General features: G+C 42.6%; 1 protein-coding gene across 11 annotated transcripts in view; it reads right to left on the minus strand.

Moving 5' to 3' along the window:
• The window catches only part of FYN (FYN proto-oncogene, Src family tyrosine kinase), a 211,614-nt gene that overhangs the window by 86,022 nt on the left and 108,519 nt on the right, over positions 1 to 17,073 (minus strand). For 4 of the 11 annotated variants that reach the window (XM_049652938.1, XM_049652941.1, XM_049652940.1 and 1 more), the window contains one exon: positions 11,336 to 11,437. The exons of the other annotated variants lie outside the window; for them this stretch is intronic. The gene's annotated coding sequence lies outside the window, so the exon portion shown is untranslated. The remainder of the gene's footprint in view (positions 1 to 11,335; positions 11,438 to 17,073) is intronic. 11 annotated transcript variants of the gene reach the window in all.

Here is a 17,073-nt window from a genome sequence, read left to right on the forward strand (position 1 = left end):
CTGGAGCAATCTTTGTGAAAAGGGAGTCGATGCCTGCTTCTGAAATGTGGCGGACCATTTGCGTGCTCTGGTACCAGGAAGAGTCCAAAAGAAGCAGGAAACTGCTGCCCTACTGGTATAAAAGGGGCACGATGAACAGCTACCTGGGAGCGAGCTTTGGAAAAAGTATCTCAGAAATGAAAAGAGAATTTCTAATAATGTGGGGAGGTTCAGCAAGTATTATGGACTTTTCAGTTCCCTCCCTCTTTCTTTGTAGTTTCTTTCCTTTTCAAGTTTAGGTATAACTCACATACAGTAGAAGGGATAGATCCTAAGTGCGCAGTTCAATGAGTTTTGACAAGTGTATGTATCTGTGTAGCCTCACCCCCTCTCAGGATAGAGAATATTTTCATCACTCTAGAAAGGTCCATCAGTGTTCCTTGCCATCAGTCCCATGCGAGACAATCACAGTTGTGATTTCTACCAGCAGAGATTAGTTTTATCTCGTTCGGGACTTCATATACATATAGTCTTAGAGTAAATACTTTTTTCTGTTTACTTATTTTTGACATGTATCCACAATAAAGTGCATTTCGTTAGTTTATTATTGCTGAATAGTACAGTCATTTTTATTGCTTTATTCATTACACTACTTTTACTGCTGAGCAGCGCTGCATGGCCTGAATATACCACTATGAGGTATGTTTTTAACAGCTCTCTCTTTTGCTGGAGTGTGCAAGTGCCTAGCCGAGGCAAAGCAAAAAAGAAAGGCATGGTGTGCAAGGGCAGGTGAAGTGGCCAACTGTTTTCTGTGTGGTTAGGGACTGACCTCCTGAGTCAGCTTCGTCCTGAGGACCTCTAATGGCAACAGGGGCTAAGACTTCATTCAGGTAGATCAAGAAAACTAAGAGAGAGACCACCCTTTGCATTTTCTTAGTGCTATATGTTTGGATCACAGAAGCAGATTGAAAAGTGGCCCCCAAAAGGGAGACGTCGACTCACTGCTAATTTGGGTAGTCAGGATGGTTAGCCAAATAATTTTGGCAACCAAAGCATTCTCTAAAAACTCAAAGTATGTCCATGGAGCCCTGCACAGAGCCTAGGATTCTATGTTGTTCCTACCACAGGTGGTACTTCAGTAAGTGGACTGAGGGAGTTCAGCAGAGAAAGGGAGTGATTCAGAAGCACCGCCAGGATTCCCCGTTTCCAATGACAGAACTGCTCCCGTGAGCGCCGAGCATCTATGTGGCGAGACTGTGGATGTGTTCAAACAGGAGACGATACCTGGAGGCCCCGAGGAGAGCTGAGAAGCTGCAACTAAGAAGGTTATTGGGCAGCACAGGCAAAAGTCCTTACTCTGGGGAACTGGGTGAAGGAGCATCACAAAAGACTCCTAATGGCCTCCCAAACGCTTATTCTGCCTTCCCCTGTACATCTGTCGCAACTCACTGTGAAAGTCAGATATGAATACCGTTCTGATGACTTGAAACGCACCATTTGGGTCAGTTCCTCCCTCCCGTCGCTATACAATGCCTGTCCTTTGAAATGGACTCGTCGTTTTGGCTCCAACATTCCCGTCGACACTGGAAGCGATGCTGGTTTGCAGTCGTGCTGAAAACACACTGGAAGCAGAAAGCTCTCAGCTCTGGGTGGAGCCTGGTTTGATTCCAAGAATCATGTGGATAATGTCCTACAAAAAGCTGGCAGGCTCCCTTTCCATTTTTCAGGCTAGACACACCTTCTTGCTTTCTATTTTGCCCAACCATTTTTCCGAAGCAATTGCGAAGTAAATAATCCCAGCTATCATTTTTGTTGAACACTAACTACGTGTCAGATATGGGGCTTCACGCTTCATTCTCGCAAGTCTTTGAGGTAGGAGCTATTATTATTCCTACTTCAATGGGGAGGAAAATAAGACATAGCCTCAGCTTCTACAGTCATTCATTACTATTCCGTGTGTTGCCTTTGCCTGTCTGGTTGGCGGTGGGGGTTGGAAGATGTGAAAGATGATGCTGAACAAACAGAAAGCAAAATGATCCTCTTCTTTGATCTCCCTCCTTACATATTTTAACATTAAGTTTCATAATTAGGTCAAAGTGAGAGATATCACTGTGGAGAGCTACAGCTCAAGTTAAACAATCCTTTCTTAGAAGATCGTTAATTAGACTGACTTGGGGTACAGGCTTTGGAATACATATTCATTCTGATAGCAGTTACAGCACAAGACATGTCATAAATAAAAGCCATTTAGAACATTATCCACAGGAAACAGCTGCAGCTGGTAAGGGAACTTCTGACATTAAGGAAATGCAGAACTTCACGGAATCAGAGGAAGGCAGGAATCGTATATCACACAGTAACACTATCTTAGCAAGAGCTGGACCATGTTTTCAATAGACACACTCATTTTACAGCAGTTTGTGCTTGCTTACCTCTCTGGGTTTTCAGGAGACAAGCATGGCATATCAAGAGCAAAAACTCCAAGGGAATGTGAACTAGGCTCAGAGATACTTACAACTTCAAGGGCTAGGGGCCTGTGGCTTGGTGCAAAGCTTGGGCCTCTCAACGGGTATACACCTGTGTATACACCTGTACACAGCTATATACACCTGTGCTTTCCAATGTGGTATGTGATCTCTAACCACATGTGATCGGTCCAAACTGAGATGTGAATGTAAGGGTAAAGTACATAGCCAGATCTCAAAGACTCAGTATGAATAAAAGGATTTAAAATATGTCATTAATAAATTCTGAAATATTGACTGCATGTTGAAATGACAATGGTTTCGGACACCTCATCTTAAGTAAAAGATAGCGGGACAATTACTTTCATGTGTTTCCTTCTGCTTTTTCATCATGGCTACTAGAACATTTAAAATTACCTGTGTTGCCTGCTTTTGTCATTTGCATCGATCGACAGCGCTGGTAACATACTTGGTAATTGAAAAGATGAACCCAAGTGGAAAATGTGGTGCATCTGATCAAAAGTTGTAAACCATCTGCAATGAATATATTTCCCAACAGGTGAACAGAATAATTGAAAAGGCAAACATGTGCCCTGTTGTTCTGCTCCACCCACTGGTGACCTCATGAAAGCTGTTCACTCTTGCTGGTCCTAGCCTCTGCAATGGTTCATTCGGATCATCCTGAGCATTTCTTTTAGTGCTCACAGTTGGAGTGTGTGGCAAATTCCTAAGGGTTTGGTAACTCATGGGTGAAGGTGAATAATAGTGGTAATAAACCCCAAATATCTGCAGCGCCAATGTTGTCTGCTGCTCTCTCACAAGAGACACAACTTTGTCTTTCTGGAGCCACAGCTAAAATTTAATGGCAATAATAATCAAGTTTACAATAGACAGACTGGGCCACCCTACAGGAGGGATGATGCCATGTGCCTGTGCACCCCAATAAGTGGGTTTTATATGACAAGACTAGAGTCCTAACATGGAAAAACTTAAGAGCTCCTTAACAACCCAACAAACACTAAAAGGCGAACCCAACATCTTATATCCCAGGAGAGGGCAAAGAGAACCAGTTATTCTTTTAGTTCAGGTTCTGCCCTATTTCTTTTTATTTTCAAAGCACCTAATAATCTGCTGGAAGCCATTCTGCATTTCTCAGGCAAATTATACACTTTTTTAGATGATTCCAGTTTCTCCTTAAAAGGCAAAACATTTCAATTTAGATAACTCAATTATAACGAATAGGGTAAAGTCTCAGTACAATGAAAAATAGCATTCATGACCCTGTGAATATTTTAAGCAAACATATGCTCAAAATATATGTGTGGAAACAAATTTGGAATTAAGAAATTGTAGGAATAAATGCCCACACTGTAGGGATGGAAATCTCACTTACCGTGAAGACCTCCAGAAGTAACGCATGATCTCCCCTAGAAAGAACTCTAGAATTTACATCTCCGTTTTGTATGATTGCCCTGGTATAACTAACTTAAACCTGATGCCTTTAACTTCTGAACATACAGTGACAGGGTGTTCAGTTGCCACTAAGATACTTGCCCATTTGGAAGCAGACCCGGCCTGTATTTACATGGCTCCAGATTCCTTCAATCGTGACTTTTCCGCAACATGACCCTGACAGCACTAATACTGATGAATCTTGTCTGTTCTACAGGTAACCCAAGAAATACTTGGTGACAAAAGGAATGTTAGACATGCAGGCTCTTCCCCCTCCTCCTCTCTTCTTTCTTCCTTTATTTCCTTCCTTCCTTTCTTTTTTTCGTCTATCCATATCATGCCACTGGAATTCGTATCTTTTTTTTTTTTTTTTAACTAACATTGAAGGCAAATTGGAAATTTTGACTGAATTGCTGCAAATAAATGACATGTGCTTCAGCCATTCCAGATTTTGGAGGAACTTATTTTAAAAAGCAAGAAAAAGGCTCCAAAATCACAGAACAACAAAAGGATAGATTGGCCACCTTCACTTTTGAAATTGGTGGGGTGGAAGTTGGCCAACCCATGAAAGAGAGCAAGTCTCCGTGGGCCTATTGTGCAAGATAACAATTTGACTTGGAAACGGAAAAAATGACCCTGCGTTTCTTTCCCTTTGCCACTATCTACAGAACCACATTTGAAAAAGAGCAAGAGAAGCAGATTAAAAGGAATAGCTTCTGGCTGGCTTTTCCTCAGCATTTTATACTTTCATTCCTTTGTTCTTTTCTCGTTCAACCTCATTCCCAATTATTGCACTGTTTTGGGGGCACTGGGGACAGGACGTCTGGGAAACAACACATTAGTCCATCTGTTTTCTCTGTGAGTTCTTTTCAGCATCTTAGCGTGGCAACAGGAAGGATGTGGGCTCCCTTTCAGATTCAAATGAAGCTAATCAGCCCTAGCTCAGGTTGACAACATCGTGCTTTTGTTACACTGTAGCCTGAGAAAGCCAGAACCACGGCTCTAGTGGGGTAACCATTTCATCCCTGGGCTTAATTTCTTACTTTTAACATCACATTCCTAGCCCACTCTTCACTCAAAATAAAGGCAAAACGCAAACACAGAACTGCTGACACAGCAAGACTTAAGTGCATGCTTCCGTTAAGAGAATTCTCATTTTTAGAGTTGGAACGATCAATATTTCCAACGTATTTGCATATGTTTTAAGTTGTGTGGCACAAATGTTCCAAAGTGGCAATGTCTCCTTTCAAACTATTTATGAAATTTGAAGAATGCAGTAGGAAAAGCCCACCATGCCTCTTTCCCAAACATGTATTTCTAAACATGCAAAAACAAGAGGTATTACAATCAGATGTGGAACTTTTGGTCTAATTCTTAAAATTGTATGTTTTATTACTAATACTTCCACAAAAAGATCAAAGCAAAACCATGGACTGGGATGTGGAACAGTGTTGGACAAACACCTTACCACTGAATGTGGGGACTGACTCTACTGTCAATTCTGTTACTCAAAACTTGGTGATCTTGACAAGTTATTTATCTCTTTTGAATCTCAACACCATCCATCCATCCATCCAACAAATATGTCCCATCTACTAGGTGCCTGGCCCTTGGTGAGCTAAAAAGGTGAATAAGCTATTATCCCAGCAACTGGGGTGGCTTTTGATAAAGCAAGTATACAAACAATTCTACACGGCTGTCACATAGAAGTTACAGAGTACTAACAGGAGCTCAGTAGAGGAAGAAATCACGTTCAATGGAAGGATCAGTCAAGACTCTATTAAGAAGAAGCATTTAGTTTATTGCTTGAGAGAGGAGCAAGATTTCTAAATTTAGAAATGGATTGGAACATTCTTGGCCTCAGGAACATTGGTAGCAATGGCACCAGGGAGAGCAGACTGCCAGACAAGGGAGGAGGACTAGACCTAGCCTGGACAGCAAAGAGAGCACCCAGAAGAGGGTACACAGCTAGGAGGCAGTTTTGGTGGACCAAGCCAGTATTAATCTTGATTTAGGGAGGAGGTGGGGAGGCTGGGTAGAGGGACAGACAGGGTTGTTGACTGGTGCGATTTCATTGGGGGCTTAGTTTATCTCTAACATGCTAGCTGACATATTCTAGTACTTAGTAATCCAGCACAAGTGAGGAAAATTGTTAAACTGGATGCCCACAAACAGGGGTAAAAATAGCTTGGGATAAAACTCAGTCCCATTTCCATATTTGAAATCTCAACATTAATTGGTCTTATTAAAATAGATTGGTCTTATGGAAAAAGTATCAAGAAGTGATGGATGAAAAAAGCCCAATTTGGGTAATCCTATTAAAGTGTTTCAGCATTTGGTCTGATCCCTCATATAGGATAGGGATGATTAGCTCACTTCTGTTTTGAAAGGGATCAGAGGAATGTGGTTCTTTATGGACTTCAGCAATGCATCAGCCAAAAAAGCCTCTCCTATCTCTATGGGAGTGAGACAGGAAAATGTGGCTTGGATATCAGGGCAATGAAATGAATGATAATGTTTAGATGGGCCTGATCAGTGAGTTCATGTCCATTTAGAAGGTGGACTCTGGGGCACCTGGGTGGCTCAGTTGGTTAAGCGTCCGACTTTGGCTCAGGTCACCATTTCACGGTTCATGGGTTCGAGCCCCGCGTTGGGCTCTGTGTTGACAGCTCAGAGCCTGGAGCCTGCTTCAGATTCTGTGTCCCCCTCTCTCTCTGCCCCTCCCCTGCTCATGCTCTGTCTCTGTCTCAAAAACAAATAAAAACATTAAAAAAAAAAAATCAGAAGGTGGACTCTAAGGGGCATAAAACAGGGCTCTGAGTTCTTCAACAACTTTGCCAATATCTTCGATGAAGATGTGGAAAATCTGTTTGATAAAATATTCAAATGAGACAAACTTTTGGAGGGATAGGAAATGTTGCAGGTGACAGTGTCAAGACACAAAAATATCTTGATAGGCTATTGTAATAGGCCAGAACTGAGATAAGGTTAGTGAAGGAAAATGTGAGGGCCCGAACAAAAAAATGTTGCATAAGTACAGGAAGGTGGGCGTATGGTTTGAGCAGCAGCACATGTGAAAAAGATTTGGAGGGTGTTAGTTGAGTAATTTCAGTTTGAGTCAATTATTTGACATGGCTGCTGGAAAGCCAGTGTGATCTAACGCAGTGGTTATTGAAACATAGCATAAGTGACCTCATTTAAGACAAGGTTTTAGAAACACTTAGAAACACCGGAGCTTTTGATATAAATGTGTTGGGTAAACTTCCTAACAAACCTAGCTTGGCTTAACCAACCATGTTGGTTACCATGAAGGTATTCCTCTTAGTTAGGCTGAGCTAAGGAGGTTAACAGATAGCAATGATGGAGCTATCACACTGGAGGTTGCATTTAGCCATTCTTAGCAAATCTGAACTTTGGGTCTTTAAATTGCAATCGTGAAATTTTAGGCACCGAGAGACAGAGACCATTTAAAAGGGCAGTGTCGTCCCCTTATTCCTCATTAACCACAATGCTGAGAAATACTAAGATACTACTTGCGTTGCCTGTTTGAAGGTGGAACTCTTTAACTGAATAGTTCTGGGCCCAAGTTGGAGTTTGCTTTCTTGATGGGTGGAGAGGATCATGAGTGAAAGGGAGAGGAGTGCCCACAACTTACAGTCAACTCCCTGCAAGCACAATAGGGTACTATTCCCATGGGGGAAGAGATCTTGTAATAACTCTTACTATTCCCTCAGTGTATAAATTGTGAACTCTGAGCTTCCAAACATAACACTTACTTTTATGTCAGCAAATAAAAGGCAAGTTTCTCCCTACTGGCTATTAGATACATAGAAAGCAAGCCGGCATAATTTTTAATTTCTTTTAATGTTTATTTAGTTTTGGGAAAGAAAGAGAGAGAGCCAGACACAGAATCAGAAACAGGCTCCAGGCTCTGAGCTGTCAGCACAGAGCCTGATGCAAGGCTCAAACTCACGAACTGCGAGATCACGACCTGAGCTGAAGTTGGATGCTTAACTGACTGAGCCACCTAGGCACCTCAAACTAACATAATTTCTTCTTCTTCTTCTTCTTCTTTTTTTTAAAGTATTTATCTAATTTTGAGAAAGAAAGAGAGACAGCAAGTGGGGAAGGGGCTGAGAGAGAGGGAGACACAGAATCCAAAGCAGGCTCCAGGCTCTGAGCTGTCAGCACAGAGCCCGATGCGGGGCTCGAACCCACAAACTGCAAGATCATGACCTGAGCCAAAGTTGGACGCTTAACTGACTGAGTCACCCAGAAGCCCCAAAGCTAATATAATTTCTAAACAAAGTTGGATTTTTTAAAAAATAGGATATTTGTTGCTATATGTTGTTTTCCTTCCTCCTGTAGTTGGTGTTGATCTTCAGGACAAGGATTGCATGGATCTTGGTGTATACCTTAAGAATAACAGATGACAGCCATTGTTTCTCATCTCAACTATTTCCCTTGAGAGAAAGAAATTCTTAGATGATGGGGTCAGTGGGTTTTTGCCTTTTTTCTGAGGGGTTTTCCTTAGTAATTATCTAATAAAATACTCTTAAAACATATACATAGATAAATACATATCTCATGTGGATATGTGTGTGTGTTTACAATTTAAGTCTCTCAATCCATGACTATATAGAATCTAGAACTTGTTCAGAAAATAACAGATATTGAAAAGACCTGGAATTATGTTGGGAAAAGCTAATACAAAAAGTGAAAACTGTTTTGCTTAGGGAAGATATCTAAGCAGTCTTCAAAAAAACTTACATGGTTCTTACATGGAAGAAGATTTTCTTATGACTCGTTTTAATAATGAGAACTTCCCAAAGATGGTAGAAACCATCTGACAATACAGATGTTCTTGTAGAATATAGATAAACAGATACCGGTTGGACTAGATTAAGTCTCCTTCACGCACCAGCTCCCCCCTCCCCCAAATAGCCCACACTGTTAAAGCTAACAACGTAATCTGAAGATGAATGCCTTGAGGCCAGGGCTTCTGAGAAACTAGATTCATAGTTACTTAGAAGCTGAAGAAGGGAATCCATGTTCTGAGAGAAAGAGGACAATACCAGAGAAAGGCACGTTGACACTCTACCATGATTAAAGCAAACTGTCAGAACTGTAAGGACAGAATAACAAACATAGTGAGAGATTTTAATGACACGTCTCTAATAACTGATGAATTCATAAGTATATAAAAGATGTGAATAACATAATTAAGAGGTTTAATCTAATGGGTTAACCTAATCTATTTTTTAAATGTTTTTATTTTTGAGAGAGAGAGAGAGAGAGAGAGAGGGAGAGAGAGAGGGAGAGAGAGACAGGCAGACAAAGACAGCAGGGGAGGGGCAGACACAGAATCCGAAACAGGCTCCATCCAGGCTCCGAGCTGTCAGCACAGAGCCTGACTCGGGGCTTGAACCCATACCTGTGAGATCATGACCTGAGCCGAAGTCAGATGCCCAAACGACTGAGCCACCCAGGCGCCCCAAACCTAATCTCTTTCTAAAGCTCTATCTCCCCGGCACCCATCAAAGAATATGCGTTTAAAAAAGAACATTCATGGAATGTTTTTAAGAAATTGATCACACACTATGCCAAGAACCAAGTCACAATAAATTTTGTGGAACTGGTATCAATCACACAAACAACATTCTCTTATTACAATAGATTGTTTAAAATTAGACTACTAAACAAAATGATAACTAAAAAACTCTCACTTGGGCGCCTGGGTGACTCAGTTAAGCGTCCGACTCTTGGTTTCAGCTCAGGTTATGATCTCGGGTTTGTGAGTTCGGGCCCTGCACTGGACTCTGAGTTGACAGTGTGGAGGCTGCTTGGGATTCTCTCTCTCTGCCCCTTCTTCTCAAAATAGATAAACAAAACCAAAACAACTCTCACTTGTTTGGGAATTTAAAATGACACTGCTAGTAACTCATGAAGCAACGAAGAAACAATTATGGTAATGACAATATTCTTAAAACTGAGTGATGATGAAATATTCTGTAATGAAACTGGTAAGATTCCACTAAAGCTGTACTTAGAAGAAAATACTTAAATCTTATCCTAGAAAGGAGAAAGTATGGAAAATTAATGAGTAGCCAACTCAAGAAGAAAGTGTCTAAAGAAAGTGGAAGAAGGGAATAATAAAGGGTAGAAACTAATAAAATCAGTAAACAAAGATACATTAGAGAAGATTAACAAAGTAAAGGCTGTTTATTTGAAAAGGTTGATAGGCAAGTCGCCAAAACTGATCAAGGAAAACATAGGGAACACTCAAAATAATATTAGGAATAAAAGAATGTAACTACAGATTCAGCAGAGATGAAAAAATAAGAGTGTCCTATGAGCAACTCTATGTCATTAGGTTTGAAAATTTCAATGAAACGAGGAATTTCAGAAAAACAAAGTCCTGTAACCATTAAAGAATGTGGTGTATCAGTTAAAAATCTACTCATCCTTCCATCAAAGAGAACAAAACCAATAAACATGAGGTTCAGATGGTTTTAGAGAAAAAAAAGATGCAAGTTTCAGAGAGAGAAAATGGGAAAGCACCAGTATAATCTCAGTATCAAAACCAGACAAGGACAGTAGGGAAAAGGGAAAATTATAGGCCAATTTCAGATATAAATACAAACAAAAGTCCTAAAAATATATTAGCAAATGAACCCACTGGTACATAAAATATAGCATGGCTAACTTGGATTTTTAGCAATGACACAAGGATGATTTAACTCAAGAAAGTTGCTGACAGCAATTTCCCCATTATCAGATTAAAAGAGAAAAACCCTCGATCTTGTCAATGGACACAGAAAAAGGACACTGAGTACAATTCAACACTTGTTTGTGATTTTAGAAAATAGGAACTCTTAGCAAACTAGGATCAGAAGGGAAATTTCTTAACCCGAAGAGTATTAGTATTAACCAAATCCCAACAGTAGGCGTCGCATTCAATGGTGAAATGTTAGCAGCCTTCCCCTTAAAACGAAGACAAAGCCAGGGAGGTGTGGTTCTCCTACTTCACTCAACACTGTACTGTGGGTCCCAGGCAGAGGGGTAAGATAAGACAGATCGATCAATCAATCAATCAATCAGTGTTGGAAAGGAAGAACTAAAACTTGTAATTCTTCATGGATATCATTGGTTACACAGACCTGAGAGAAATTACAGATAAATGATCAGAATTGACACAAGGCCTTAGCAAACTGCTATTAGTTCAATATGAATAATCCTGTTCCTATGTACCAGCAACAGTTAGACAAAGTAGTTTTTTTCAAAAAATAGAACACTTATTTTTCTCGACCTTCATTTCCTGCTCTTTGACACACACCTCATTCAGGTAAGCATAGGATGATAAAAAAATAATTAAGAAAAACAAGTAACCTAATTATACTGTAAAACTGTGAGAGGAAACAATTTCAGGGAAGACTTACAGGATTCCTTCTATTCTATGGTTCCCACAGAAAAATTCCACTTGAAAAAAATGAGGCTCTGTCGATGGGGTTGCCTTGAACTGTGGTGAATCACATGTCTTACTGGAAAAGAAACACAAACAGGAAGTTCCAGGCCTTTGCAAATCAAACTCTGTCTCAAAGGAAAAGTAAGGTTGCCACCTTCTCTTCCACACAGCTCATAATAAAGTCAGCAGGAACCAGCCCTTCAAATGGCATCCCACATCGGGAAGGAGTCAGGTGTCATGAAGGGAGAGGCGCTAGACAAGAGGTAGGTAGGGACAGAGGGTTAAGAAAGTTCTTCATGTATGTGAAGATAACATTGAGGGTTGCTTACAGTTTTTTTTGTTGTTGAAATTTCACTATACATGGGGCGTCTGGGTGGTTCAGTTGGTTGAGCATCCGACTTCGGCTGAGGTCATGATCTCGTGGTTTGTGCGAGCCCTGTATCATGCTCCGGGCTGACAGCTCAGAGTCTGGAGCCTGCTTCAGATTCTGTGCCTCCCTCTCTCTCTGACTCTCCCCTGCTTGAGCTCTGTCTCTCTCTCTCTCTCAAAAATAAATAAACATTGAAATTTCATCACTATATCAAGCACAGGATGATACTGACATTCTAAGAACTACCTGGTTCAATGGAGACCCCTAAATGTATTCTGTATTTGGGTCTATCCATCAGCATGGGCTTGGTGTGCTTATGTTTTCAACACTCTTAGAGGAGCATACTATGGCACATACAATTCTTTTCCACTTGGCAGCTGATTATCATTTCGATGAAGTGACAACAAAAATGAGATAAAATATCATGAAGAACTTTTTATATTCCTTTGGATCTGACTGGGCAATTTGCTCAATGAAAACAAGGTTATCTGAAAATACTACATTATGATGTTGTTTTTAACAATGTTTAAAACCTAATTTGCTGAAAACAACCAAAATAAGCAGAAATAGAGGCTGGGTTTCCTGTTTGATTAAATAACCAATGTATGGTACATTTCCATAGTGGGATAGGAGATAGCACTAAAATCATATTGTAAAATAAATTTACTGCCATAAAAATATTCATGCTATACTGCCGAGTTATAAAAATAAGATACAAAACATTAAGTGCAATTTGAAATCCCTTTAAAACTTCCAAATTTGGACACTGAACAAAAATACTAACAATATGTGTGATTGTTTCTGGGTGATGGAGTAACAGTAATAGTGACTTTTGTCCTTGTGCTTTTCTGTATTTTTCTAAGTACTCTACACTGAGGACATGCATTAACGTGGATATTATTTTGAAAAACTCACCATAATGACATCTGTTACAACATGGACGGACATTATGCTAAGTGAAACATGCCAGACACAGAATATGATTTCACCTGTATTTGGAATCTAAAAACAAAACAAAAAAATGAACAAAGAAAAAGAAATGGACTCATAAACACAAAGAACTGACGGTTGCCAGAAGGAAGGGGTAGGGGGGTGGACAAAGCAGGTGAAGGGGAGTGGGAGATACAGGCTTCCAGTTACGGAATGAATAAGTCACAGGAATAAAAAGTACAGCATGCGGAATATAGTCAGTGGTACTGTGATAGCGTTGTATGGTGACAGATACTTGTGGATAAAGAAGTTGAATCACTAGGCTGCACGCCTGAAACTATGTAACATTGTTTGTCAACTACACTGTGATAATTAATCAATGAACAAACAAAATCCACCATAACGAAAATACCTAGAGCTCCTATAGCACAAACTTCTGGAGCTCTTCAAGAACATTTGTCACAAACATTTTTTTATTCTTAAATTTTTAAGAATGTTTTTCAATCTATTTTTGAAAGAGTGAAAGAGACAGAGCACAAGCCGGGTAGGGGCAGAGAGAGAGAGAGAGAGGGAGACACAGAATCCGAAGCAGGTTCCAGGCTCTGAGCTGCCACAGCACAGAGCCCAATGCGGGGCTCAAACTCATGAACCGTGAGATCGTGACCTGAGCTGAAGTCAGACGCTCAACCGCCTGAGCCACCCAGGCGCTCCCATTTTGTCCCAAACCTAGTACAGCTTTGTGGCAGCCAAAACAACCAACAGTAACAGTGTCCTACTGACAGTTGCACTAGAGGATCTTTTCTTACTCCTGTTCTACCCGAGTGGCAGTGTTTGGGCTGGAGTAGACCAGTGCCCTCAGGAGACACTGAAAAGGCTCAGTGTCCACCCCAAGGAGGAGCCTGCTTCCCTGAGCTTACTCTCGCACTGTCCGCAAGGGAGAGTGCAGAGCCCCTAGCCCAGCGTCTGGGACAAAATTCCACTTACCACACTTCCTAATGTTGCCTTCCTGCTCAGCACCTTTCCTCAGGTCTCCAGCTTGGCTTCCAAGCCTTCCACGTTAGGGCCCCCACACCTGTCCCACCTGACCTGTCCCTCGGCATGATCTCCACCCAGGATGGGACATATCTCCACACGACTGTCCGTGCAGTTCCCACATCTCATCCATGTGCCTGGCCCCATGCTGGTCTTACCCTCCAGAAGCCTTCATTTTAGCTCCTCAGGCTCACATTGGTCTCCCGGTCTCTTAGTTCCTTGGCTTATCCCCCACAATCACACTGAGTCCCTGTTTGCTGTGCATGGCAGGGTCTCTAAAGCATTGGGGCCAAGTCTTGTATTGCTTTGAACCCCCACCCCCACCCCACTGCCTTCTCCCAGCTCCTAGCACAGGCCTGTGGCATGGCAGCAGTCTCTTCCTTCCAGTCTGCCTGTTAGCCTGCTTCCTTTCCTCTTTCTGCTTGTCCCATCCTGGAGAGCAGAGAATGGCATTTTCCCTGCTCATTCTTCTTAGTTTCTATCTATATGGCCTCCTCTGATGTCTTCAGCTCTCATTTAGCTGCACTAATGGATGACAAATCACAATCCACGAGGGTGCCTAGTCGGTCCTCTTGTCTTCTCACTCCCAGGCACCCACAGGTGCTGCACCTTGTGTGCCTGCTCCCACTGAGGACTAGGCCTCCTTCAGTTCCTTCCTAGCTCTCCTCCTTGCTTTTCAGGGCTTTCGTAGGTTACATTATCCATTCATTTCTTCACCACCTAGTCATGGAGTGCCTTCTGTGTGTTGGGTACTGTTGCTTAAACTCACATTTAGAGGTCTGTGTCCCCAACTAGACTGGAAGCTCCCTGATGGCAGATGTTATCTGTTACAATTATTTAAAGGTCCAGACAATCTGGCAGTACGCTGATAAAGTTTGGAATATATTGAACTGAAGCTAGAGAGAGGAAAGGAATGAAGCAGAGGCTACAGTTTCATTCTGTAACTCTCCCCTTTGTGGTTTGACTACAGAGATGGTGTAAAGACAAGGAGAAACTCCCACTCGAGCAGAGAGAGTAGAGCCTTCGTGTTTTTTCCGAGTTCAGACCAGACAAAAAGTGGGACAGTGATGTATGTGAAAGCACTCTTTAGATGGGAGAATATGTCACAAATATGAAGCACCATCATCAGCGTGATACGCATTATCTATGCCTTATGTGGAAAGTTTGATTCCAAACAATAAGCAACCAAGTCATCGCATCTTGCAAGTTCCTGCAATGGGCAGCAAAATATAGCCTGAAAAGAAAGCTGATAGCCTCACAAAACCCAAACGAAAGATAAAATGAGCAAGAACAGCCACATACCCAGAGAGAGCAAACCCACACCGCTTGGAGCAAGAAATCCTCTAATTGCCTCCACACCCCTGCTCACTTCCATCTGCTTGCATTTAAGGAAGCCCAACCACAAGGCTCCCTGCAGCTGCAGAGAAGAAGGGAAAGGCATTCGGAGCGTGTGGATGGCTGCAGCAGGCAGGAGCCAACAGTAAGGACGGAAGGTCCGCAAGCAAGACTAAACAGCGCAGCGGACAACAGACTCAATGTTTGTCACGCAAAAGTGAGCAAACAACGTCTTCTGGTAGTGAGACCGCGTGAAATAATAATGGCACTCATTCCTGGGAGGAAGGCAGCAGTAACACGCGTGGGCAGGAATGCTGCAGTGGAGGACAGGACTCATCTGGACCAGGGAGTCGCAAGGGGCCTAAGCTGCAAGAGGTTTCCTGTGGGGAAGTAATCCCTGCTTAGTGTGCTGTAACTCAACCTTGACAAAACTCCCCAGGTGGCAATCTTAGTTTTTAGCAATGCCAACCTTCTGACTTTGGTGTCATTTTGATCATTCCTCCCCTGCTGTCCCTACCTCAATCTCACCCATCCCAGTCCTCACTCTTTCTGGGCTATCCCATGCTCAGGACTTTCCCCTCTGCCCCCACAATCTGAGGGAGCCCCCTGAGGAGCAGTTAGATAGTATAGTTGTTTTGTTTTTGTTTTTAAGTCACAGCAACTTGGAGAACAGGTGGCCCATTTTTAGATGCTGAGACTGAGGTTTACAGAGCCAGAGACAAGATGCGGTCGTCCCACCAGCTGGTGGCAGGGATATGAGTCCTCACGTCATACCTTACAACATACTACACATGAGAGAAAAGGGAAACCAGTGCTTAGTGACCCAGGGGCCTGACACCATGTGAGGTGGCTTCACATACGTGATCCGAGTTCAAGCCTTACATGGGTTGGGCTCAAAGAAGTTAAACACTTTTCCTCAAGTCTCACAGCCAGTAATGGCAGATGCTGGGGTCCACATCCAGTCTGATTACAAAGCCGTCTCTTCCTTCTAGCCTGGATTGCCTGAAACCGTTCAGGATGAAGGAAGCTGATGGCGTAGTTAACTCAAGAGACAGGTACCTCTTGAAGGCTTTCAATTCTGCCCAGGGTATAGTGGAAGGAGAACAGTATAATGGTGTAAGCATCAGTGAGTCACACGGCTTGGACCAAGGTTCCATCAGAATTTTGGAAATCGGTGGGAAAAGTTGTTGCCAGAAACGTTTTGGTTTCCTGGCGTGACCATAGTCTATGGCGACTAGAGGATTCTAGAGAGGTGGCTTTCCTTTCTCGAAACAGCTTCGTCGTCTAGGGCAGGGTAGAGCTAGGAGGGCAGAGCTTTCCCTGGACCAGGAGCACGGCCTCAAGAACTAAGGGCAGGCTGGGTAATAATGCCAATGGCAGCCAAGTTTGGGCCGCCGGGATACACGGAGCCCTCCGTGGAAGTGGGAGAGGGCCTACTGGGCTGTACTGTCAGCAACAAAATGCCCTCCGGGATCCCTTGGACAGAGTGTCTTTGCCTCCAACCATCATTCCCAACAGAATATAGCAGAGCAGACCAGGCCAGGTCGCCATCAGAGCAGGGCCTGTGTTACACAGTGGAGCGGTGTGGGTGGCTCGGTTTTTGATGTCTGCAAAAAAAATTTGATCATGGCCTTCAACGAGGAGGAACAGCTTCAACATACAGGTTGTATGCATGCAATATGTTCCTGTGGGTAAATGATGGAATCCCACCTACATGGCCAGAACTGGAAAAGAGAACTGTCCATCATCACGTCCAGCTCTCGCCTTCCACGAGCAGCAACAGCGAGGAGGCGTCCCAAGCTGTTGGCTCAAGGCACCACCGCTGTTTCTGCATCGGTTTTCTGAGGTCTCTCAGACCTCAGCAGTTGATGTTGATTAGGTACACCTCCAAGTAATTTCTATCCCTGGCTGGGTATGCCTAAGATTACAATTCCACCAACTCTCAAATCTGTCTCTTTGGAGCAGACATCAGTAGGATAGGTATGTGAAAATAACTTGTGTTCTGTCCACTGCTTGATGAGTTAGACAAAGTTTGCTTCTGTTGG

The sequence above is a fragment of the Panthera uncia genome (assembly GCF_023721935.1).
Source record: "Panthera uncia isolate 11264 chromosome B2 unlocalized genomic scaffold, Puncia_PCG_1.0 HiC_scaffold_24, whole genome shotgun sequence".
Taxonomy (NCBI): domain Eukaryota; kingdom Metazoa; phylum Chordata; class Mammalia; order Carnivora; family Felidae; genus Panthera; species Panthera uncia.